Consider the following 10,300-nt stretch of genomic DNA (forward strand, 5'->3'; position numbering starts at 1 on the left):
CAACAGTTTATATTACAAGTGTCTGAGGATCTTGGTACATTTATTCACTCAACAGTATTGATATTGATGTAGTGCTGGGACTAAAGCAGTGAGCTGACAAAAATCCCTGCCCTCCAGACATTTCATTCTCCCAGCAGCTGGGGATGAAACATACTGAGCAGGCTTGTGATGGAGCTATTTGAAAAGTTAGCACGGTGGCCAGGCATGGTGGCTCATGCCTGTAATTACAGCACTTTGGGAAGCCAAGGAGGGAGGACTGCTTGAGTCTAGGAGTTCAGCCTGGACAACACAGGGAGACCTTCTCTCTCCATTTCCAAAAATAAAAATAAAAAGTCATCAGGGCCATAGCCTTTCAACTGATCACTGCCTTCAGTCATATGCAGACTATCATGCCAAGAAGGGGGCAGAGTGGGCCAGGCACAGTAGCTCATGCCTGTAATCCCAGTATTTTGGGAGACTGAGGTGGGTGGATCACCTGAGGTCAGGAGTTCAAGACCAGCCTAGCCAACGTGGTGAAACCCCGTCTCTACTAAAAACACAAAAATTAGCTGGGCGTGGTGGCAGATGCCTATAATCCCAGCTGCTCAGGAGGCTGAGGCAGGAGAATTGCTTGAACCCAGGCGAAGGTCGCAGTGAGTCGAGATCACGCCTTTGAACTCTAGCTTGGATGCCAAGAGTGAAACTCTGTTTCACAAAAAAAAGAAAAAAAAGAAGAAGGGGGCAGGGTGAATTCAGTTTTTTTTGTGACATAGTCTTGCTCTGTCGCCCAGGCTGGAATGCAATGGCGGGATCTCGGCTCACTGCAACCTCCACCTCCTGGGTTCAAGTGATTCTCCAGCCTCAGCCTCCCAAGTAGCTGGGATTACAGGTGCCCGCCACCAAGCCCAGCTAATTTTTTGTATTTTTAGTAGAGACGGGGTTTCACTATGTTGGCCAGGCTGGTCTCAAACTCTTGACCTCAGGCAATTCATGCTCCTCGTTTCCCAAAGTGCTGGGATTACAGGCATGAGCCACGGCGCCCAGCCAGATGTGTTTCAAGAAGTCAAAGTGCAGGCTTTTGTACGCATCTGCATTTTTTCTGTGACAGAGTCCATAGCTTTTGAAAGTGTTTCAGAAGTATCTATAATGTCTTTAAACCATGAGCTATCAGGTGGCAACCATAATGTTACTGGCAATAATCAGGCTTAGTCTGAAAGACCTTCTCTCAGAAATACTGTAAATGAGATTCCTACATGGAATTTAGCAGGTTGAGAGTGGGGGTGGGAAGATGAGAGATTAAGTATCTGGGTCACAAAATTCACTTGCATTATTTTCAAATGCACAGAGGAAAATGTAGCTCCTTTATCTTGACTATAATTAATGTGGTCATTTTATGAGTAAATAAATAGTAGCTTCGGGAAGGCGGCTGGTCACAGGAAAAGACTAAGGCAGAATTAGAGGGTTGGGACTTCCAGCCCCACCCACACCCATGACTTCTGGGAGGAAAGAGGGGCTGAAGGTTAAGTTGATCACCAATGGCCAATGCTTAATCAATCATGCCTACATAACGAAGCCTCGGCAGAAACCCAAAAGAACTGGGTTTGGAGAGATTGCAGATGGCTGAGTATGTGGAGGTTCCTGGAGGGAGGTGCACCCAGGGAGAGCATGCAAGCTCCGCACTCCTTCTCCCATACCTTGCTCCATGCGTCTCTTCATCTGTATCCTTTGTGATATCCTTTGTAATAAACCAGTAAATAGAAGTGTTTCCCTGAGTTCTGTGAGCTGCCCCAGCAAATGAGCCAAAACCAAAGTTGTGGGTTTGGCTACTTGGGACTAGTGTCTGAGGGAGGAGGGACAGCTTTGGGGACGGAGCTCTCAGCCTATGGGACCTGATTCTATCACCAGGTGGATAGTATCAGAACTGACTTAGAGCATACCCAGCCGGTGTCTGCTGCAGAGCTGACTGCTTATTGGTTGATGGAGGGAAATTCCCCACATTTGGTCATCGAAGTCTGCTGTATTAATTGTTGTTGAGAGTAGTTTGAGAGCTGAGGAAAACACTGAGTTCTTTCCTCTCAGAGGTCATTCATTATCTTATGTGGGCCAGGCACTGTACACTTTCTCCTTAATTCTGACAACAATTATTCAAGATAAATATTAGTATCTTTTTTTAACAGATGGGTAACTTTAGGTTTGGAGAATTTAAGGAACTTGCTCAGCCTCATTGCTAATAAATAATGGAGAAAGACTTCAGCCCTGATTTATATGATGTCAAGGCCACCACTTTTCCAATACAGCAAGATTATTGCCTTGAATCACCCTTGAGGCTCCTTCTCAGGGTTTCTGCAAGTGGCTGTGCAGGTTGCACCCTGCCCAAGGGAGGTGAAGTATAGGAGGCGAGGGACTAGCCCAAGTGCCCCTGGCTTCTCCTGGCCTCATCCACAAGGGTGCTTTATCCTAAAGGGGGCGCCTTTTCCTAAGGCTCACAAAGGTGTCCAATGGCCTGCAGTGCACTATCCCTTCCAGCCGACCAGTCCATGCAAAGTCAAAATGTTGGTCATAACATTAGTTTATGACATTGATTAGAGTGTGATGATGATTAATTTTCATATGCCCTTTAAAAATAATTATCATATGCATACATTTGTATGATTACTAATATGATATTACTAATACTAACTGCAGGGATCAAAATCAATGAAATTTAGCTGCAATTAAGAAAAGTAATTTGTTATTGGTGAAAAGAAGTTCTACTCTATGTTCACAGTATTAAGAAATGAGTAATTACCAGGGCCGGTGACTCAAGTCTGTAATCCCAGCCCTTTGGGAGGCTGAGTCAGGTGGATCACCTGAGGTCAGGAGTTCAAGACCAGCCTGGCCAACATAGTGAAACACTGCCTCTACTAAAAATACAGAAAATATTCAGGCGTAGTGGTGTGTGCCTATAGTCCCAGCTACTCGAGAGGCTGAGTCAGCAGAATCGCTTGAACCTGGGAGGCAGAGGTTGCAATGAGCCCAGATCATGCCATGGCACTTCAGCCTGGGCAACAAGAGCGAAGCTCCATCCAAAAAAAAATGAGTGATACATGGTTTTCACTAATGAAAATATAACTAATAACATATATAATTAATCAAGACTTTTGGATAGCAAGGATCTTTCCATGTGAAATCAGAGCAGAGTCATATGTTACAAATATACTTCTCTCTCTTTCAAGAAAAATGTGAAAGTATGAAGAGTAAATTAAACAACTCCTCACACTTCCAACAGCATATAATAAAAATGCTAACTCCTGCTAAGTATTAATTATTAATTATTACTAATAGATTAGCATCACAATTTAGAAAATACTTGCTGGGGTCGGACTCAGTGGCTCACGCCTATAATCCCAGCACTTTGGGAGGCCGAGGCAGGTGCATCACGAGGACAAGAGATTGAGACCATCCTGGTCAACATAGTGAAACTCCGTCTCTACTAAAAATACAAACATTAACTGGGCGTGGTGGCGCATAAGTAGTCCCAGCTACTCGGGAGGCTAAGACAGGAGAATCGCTTGAACCCAGGAGGCAGAGGTTGCAGTGAGCTGAGATCGTGCCACTGCACTCCAGCCTGGCAACAGAGCAAGACTCTGTCTAAAAAAAAAAAGAAAAAAGAAAATACTTGCTGGGAATGGGGTGCTAACCTACTTAAAATACTTAAATATTAAGCCAGGTTCATCACTGGAAGTCATAGAGGGGAAGGAGGCTATGCAGGGCACAGGGAATCTCAAAGGTGAAATGTGAAATATGATTTCAGGATGTGATACTAGAGAGGGACACAGCAACTCAGAGAAGTCCCTGAACCCATTCTATTTATTTACTTATTTATTTATTTTATTTTTTCTTTTTGAGATGGAGTCTCACTCTGTCACCCAGGCTAGAGTGCAATGGCGTGATTTTGGCTCACTGTAACCTCCATCTCCTGGGTTCAAGCAATTCTCTTGCCTCCGCCTCCTGAGTAGCTGAGACTACAGGCATAAACCACCATGCCCAGCTAATTTTTTTTTTCTGTATTTTTTTTGTAGAGACGGGGTTTCACCATGTTGGCCAGGCTGGTCTTGAACTCCTGACCTCAAATCATCCACCCGCCTCAGCCTCCCAAATTGCTGGGATTACAGGCGTGAGCTACCATGCCCGGCTTCCTGAGCTGATTTTAGATGAATTTCTACAGGTGAAATATTTCTCCTTTTCATTTCCTCAAGATCCTTTGTTTCCTTTTAGTTTTGGTAGTTTGGGTTGTGAAACCAAGAGTAGAGCTTCTTAACAAATCTATGCAACTAGGACACGCGTGAAATCCTTGCCAAATAAATTAGGTTGTATGCTCTCTGTTTCTTACTTTCTTTTCTACAGCAATGTCAACCATGAGTCAGCAATAGTCACAGCTTGACAAAAATAAGGCCAATGAATAATGGAGCATTTGCCATATGCTAGGCTTTCTGCTAAGTACTCCACATGCATTGTTTCATTTTCATTCTCCTAAAAATTCTGAGACGTAGTTGCTCTTATTACCAGTTTTTGGGTTTTTGAACAAAAGTTCTCTGAAAAGAAATGTGGAGGAAAGATACTTTATTCCAATGAGCAGTTTGAAAACCAGAGAGATGCAGCCTCCTTCTACCCCTCTGTGATTTTCAAGGATGTACCCAGCTTACTATATCTGTATTTGAAGTAGGTGCACACCCCATTCCTGGTCTTGCAAACCAAGGAGACACAGTTTGCAAACTGAGGAGACGCAGCCTTCAGTTTGTGAACAAAAGTTCTCTGAAAAGTAATTTGGAGGAAAGAAACTTTATTCCAGTGAACAGTTTGCAAACTGGGGAAACAGCTTCAGTGTAAAACAAAAGTGCATTCCAGAGAACAAAGAAAGGGTTCAGGTTTTATAGCAAAACATCCCCCCCAACAGCCTCCCAGTCAGGTCTGTTTATGAAAATAAAGGATGGAAACGTTCTTAGCACTGACTGACCAACATAGCTGAGTTCTGATTGTTCAGTAGAGCTGCACCCTGATTAGTTTATATAGCTGAGTCCTGATTGGCCAAGGCAGGTGAGCTCTGATTGGTTGCTTCAGATGAGACCTGAAAGTCTCAAAGTTAAAAAAGTGTGGGTTTCCTGGGGAACGCAGAGTATATGTTTCACCTCTAATAAGCAAGTGGCTCCTTGGCTCTATTCAAAACTTAGGCCCAGTTAGCCACTCAGGATCCATGTTGAAGGATTGACTCTTTCAGATTAACATTTATTCATTACATTTATTCACAAGTTAAAGAATTAGAAACACAGCTTTCTCATTTGTAATAGAATCAAGTGGCGTAAGATAATCTCTAATTTTCTTTCCTTCTCTAAAATGTTATGTCTTTTAATGCTATGTAATATATCCAGATTTATAGTGAATAGAGCACCTAACTATATGCCGGGCAACCAAGTTAGGCATTTTCGTGAATGCTTTTTGGTAATAGTTGACTACCAGTGTGATTGGAGATGCTGTTACATACACTGACAATTCAATATTGTGAGGATTTCAACCACCAATTCAACTATATTCTGAATATACTGCATATGCATTTCTCTGATGTTCACGGCTGAGTTCTTGGTTAAATAAAACAAATGTAAAAACATAGCATGTAATTGTTTGCTTTATTGCTTTTTGTTTTGGAAAAAATAATAAACAACACTAACAAATGACTTTGGAACCACAGCGATTTTTCTTTTGTCATTGACCTCTTGCAGAACAATAAATTGGATGTAATACATTTTTTTCTTCTAACGTAGCAATTCTTTCAACCTTACAGGTTTCAATGGAGTAGGAGGCAGGAGGGGGTGAATAGGACAAAAAGAATTCTTTCTATTGAAAAGGCGATGTGGCCAGGCGCACACACCTGTAATCCTAGCACTTTGGGAGGCTGAGGCTCAGGAGTTCGAGACCAGCCTAGCCAACATGGTGAAAGCCCGTCTCTACTAAAAATAAAAAAATTAGCTGGGCGTAGTAGTTCGTGCCTGTAATCCCAGCTACCCGGGAGGCTGAGGCAGGAAAATCACTGGAACCTGGGAGGCAGAGGTTTCAGTAAGTCAAGATCGCACCACTACACTCCAGCCTGGGCAACAGAGTGAGACTATTTAAAAAAAAAAAAAAAAAAAAGAGAGATGTTTGTAAGAGGCCAACAGTTCTCAGCACCAGACCAGGTGTGGTGGCTTACGCCTCCTTGAGGTAGGAGGCAGGAGGGAGTGAATAGGACAAAAGAATTCTTTCAATTGAAAAGGAGATGTTTGTCTATTAATATAATCCCAGCACTTTGGGAGGCTGAGGCAGGAGGATCAGTTAAGTCCAGGAGTTCGAGATCAGCCTGGGCAACAAAGTGAGACCCTGTCTCCACAAAAAAAATGGAGAATTTAAAACTTTTTTAGTTGAAATTTTTATCACATATGCTTTATCATAGTCTCCCTCCTTTTTCTTTATGTGTGCGTGTGCAAACATCTGTGTGCATAAATTTTTGCTGAACCACTTCACAGTAAGTAGCCAAGGACATCTTACCACTTTACCCCTAAATATGTCCATGTATATTTTCTAAAACTCAATGTACAGCAACCACTATTAGAGTGATGAAAACCGAGAAATCAACACTGGCATAGTTCTGTTATCTGATCTACAGATTTTACTCCAGTTTTGTCAGGGGCTCCCCTTATGTCCTTTATAGTTCTTGTTGTTTTAATATTTTCTACTGGTGCAAGGTCCAGGTTGCACTTGTTCTTCATTTCTCTTTGTTCTCCTCTAAATCAGTACAATCCCTCAGTGCTTGTCATTTATGACATTGACATTTTTGAATGACGTGGGGCATTCTTTTATGGATGTCCCTTAATTTGAGTTTGCCTGATGCTTCTTTATGATTAGATTCAAGCGTGTGCTTTCTTGACAAGAATACCTGCAAGATGATATTGTGCCCATCTCAGCGCATCTCAACAGAAAGCGTGTGTATCTTTTTCTCCCATTGCTGATGGTGTTGACTTTAATCATCTAAGAAGTAGTACTGAGAGATTTCTCCACTGTAGTTTCTATTTTTCCCATTTTAATTAGTATCTTGTTGAGATATATTTTGAGTTTGTAAATATCTTATTTCTCATCAAATTCTCACCATTCAAACCATGATTTTAGCATCCATTGATGATTTTCTGCCTGAATCAGTTGTTACTGTGGTGATTGCCAAATGGTTCCTTTTCTAATCCCATTATTTCTTCTAAGTTTATTGGTTGGCATTCTACTGTAGGGAAGAGCTTTCCCTTCTCTCCCACTGATTCATACATTTATATCACTATAGACCCATTAATTCCTATTTTGTTCTATGGTTTACTCTCCATTTCCATCATTATTTATTTTGATACTCAAGTTGTCCCAGATTTGGTTGGTGAGAGTTCTTTCCAGCTAGCTCCTGTTCCTTTTGACATGCCCACATCATTATCTGAGCACTTCCTCGCCTATGGCATGGAAAGATTCTAGGCTCATTTAATACTTTCCCCCATCCCAGCCTCGGAATCAACATGGTAGAGCTGTTGTTTTGTTGTTGTTGTTTTTTTAACATGGTAGAGTTTTAAGGTAGGTACTGTCACTGTTCCTATTTTATAAATGAAAAAGAGAAGCTCAGGAAATTGGATATGTGGTTAGAGATAACAGAAGAATGAAAGCAACTCAATAATATTTTGCTACCATGCCACACAAAACCATGAGGAAAACACCGTTAAAATAACAATTGGGCCGTGGTAGTGATTTGGGAAGACCAATGTAACTCCCATTTGGGATTAGGGACCACTGCTCCCTCACCCTGGAGCACTGGCTAGCATGCAAACTCTTGCCAACTTCATCCTTGACAAAGAAACAGAGAAAAAAGAGAAGAGGTCATCAGCAGCTGCTGCAGTACCTGCTGGAAAACCAACTGCACTCCACGCAGGTGTTTAATTGTCAAACACTCAGTGGAAACTTGATTGCACTGAATTTTGAACACCTTCAATTTTAAGATTTATTAGAAACACACTGGGTTTTCAAAAATAAATATTTATTATCTGGTGAATGTGATGTATCCTTGCTGGATTTTTACTATGTGACAATACATTTTGTATTGTTTATTGAAAATGTAATAAATTACATCATGATGCAGTAAGACAATTTTTTTTTTCTTTTTTGAGGTGGAGTCTTGCTCTGTTGCCCAGACCAGAGTTCAGTGGCGCGATCTCGGCTCACTGCAAGCTCCACCTCCCGGGTTCACGCCATTCTCCTGCCTCAGCCTCCCGAGTAGCTGGGACCACAGGCACCCGCCACCACACCCGGCTAATTTTTTGTATTTTTAGTAGAGATGGAGTTTCACCGTGTTAGCCAGGGTGGTCTCAATCTCCTGGCCTAGTGATCCACCCGCCTTGGCCTCCCAAAGTCCTAGGATTACAGGTGTGAGCCACTGTGCCCGGCAGTAAGACAATTTTTAAAAAAGAATCCTCTTATCCCAATACCCCAGCATTTTTGACAGCTTTATTGAGCTAGAATTTTTACAGCATAATTTCAGTCATTTAAAATGTACAACTCAAGTGGTTTTCAGTATATTTACAGAATTGTGCAACATTACCACATTTTTAGAACATTTTTAGAACATTTTTATTACCCAAAAAAGAAACCTTATGCCCATTGGTAGTCATTCTTCGTTCTCTTCCCTCTGCAGCCCTAGGCAACCACTAATCTACTTTTGTCTCTATGAATTTGCCTGTGCTAGCTAGACATTTCATAAAAATGAAATTATACCATATATGGTTATCGTATAACTAATGACTGGTTTCTTTTACTTAGCCTAGTGTTTTCAAGGTTCATCCATGTTGTAGCATAATATCTCAACATTTTAACTTTTTTATGCCATCATAATATCATAATGTTCCTCTTCCCGTGCAGTACACATCGGACTTATTTTCATTCTGCTTTCTTCAAATAAATATATTAAGCATGTTTTTATTTCTACAGAATTTTCTTCTTTCTAAGTTTTAATGGCTCTACCAGTACTGAATCCCATGACATCCTCCCACAGTGGAAATTTCCAGGCTTGTCATTTCAGACAATGCAGTTGTTCCAGTAATCCCTACTCATGCCATCATTCAAGATGAATCTGTTTACAAAATCTGAGCCAAAGGATGACCGGTAACAACAATCACTTTACTACTCAACTGTTCCCTCTTGCTAAATGAAGGCTTTGTCCTCGGGAGACTGTGACATCACCTCAAGGACTGACAGGCCACAGCAACTGACCTCCTCATCTGGGCTTCTCCCTGGAAGAGGTGGAAGTCATTGTCATTGTTCCTCACAAAGGACCACTGTGCCGAAATGAAAAGTAAACAAGCAGAAATGACAGCCTGCTTCATTATAGTACTAGCACTTCTTTCTCACACTGGTTTCTTAGTAAACAGACATGGGTTTGTTTTGGCGTTTTACTTTTTATTGGCGAATATGTATTTAAGATGCCCTATCTATCTATCTATCTATCTATCTGCATAAAAACTACAATATTGCAGTTCTAGGTACCTATTACCCAGCTTCAATAAGTATCAGCCCATGGCTAATTTTGTTTCACCTGGACATTTACCTCCACTCTCCACCTCCATTAACAAAAGCTTCTTGCTGAAAATTATTCCAAATAGTTACTTCATTGTCCCTGCCCTGTCATCCCATAGATCCAAATATTTTCATTTTATTTTCAACAGATTATTTTGGGAACATGACTATGTGTTTGGCACAATGCCAGGTCCTGGGGATACAAAGATGAAGATGACATTGTTTGGGCAGATTGCAGACCAGGAACTAGAAACACAAACATTGCATTTTACGATAACAGGAGGCTGAGGATGGACAGAGCTGATCCTGACACAGCCTGGGGCAGGAAGCGGTGGGGTTTACAAATAAAACTATTAATAGTAATTACATAGCCGGGGGCGGTGGCTCATGCCTGTGATCCCAGCACTTTGGGAGGCCAAGGTGGGTGGATAACCTGAGGTCAGGAGTTCAAGATCAGCCTGACCAACATGGAGAAACCCTGTTCCTACTAAAAATACAAAATTAGCCAGGCATGGTGGCACATGTCTATAATCCCGGCTACTCGGTAGGCTGAGGCAGGAGAATAGCTTGAACCCGGGAGGAGGAGGTTGCAGTGAGCCGAGATCACGCCATTGCACTCCAGCCTAGGCAACAAGAGCAAAACTCCATCTCAAAAAAAAAAAAAAAAAAATAGTAATTACATGCCGGGGTGAGGGTAAGTTTACAGTAAAGTCGCTAG

The sequence above is a fragment of the Macaca fascicularis genome, chromosome 5 (assembly GCF_037993035.2).
Source record: "Macaca fascicularis isolate 582-1 chromosome 5, T2T-MFA8v1.1".
NCBI lineage: Eukaryota > Metazoa > Chordata > Mammalia > Primates > Cercopithecidae > Macaca > Macaca fascicularis.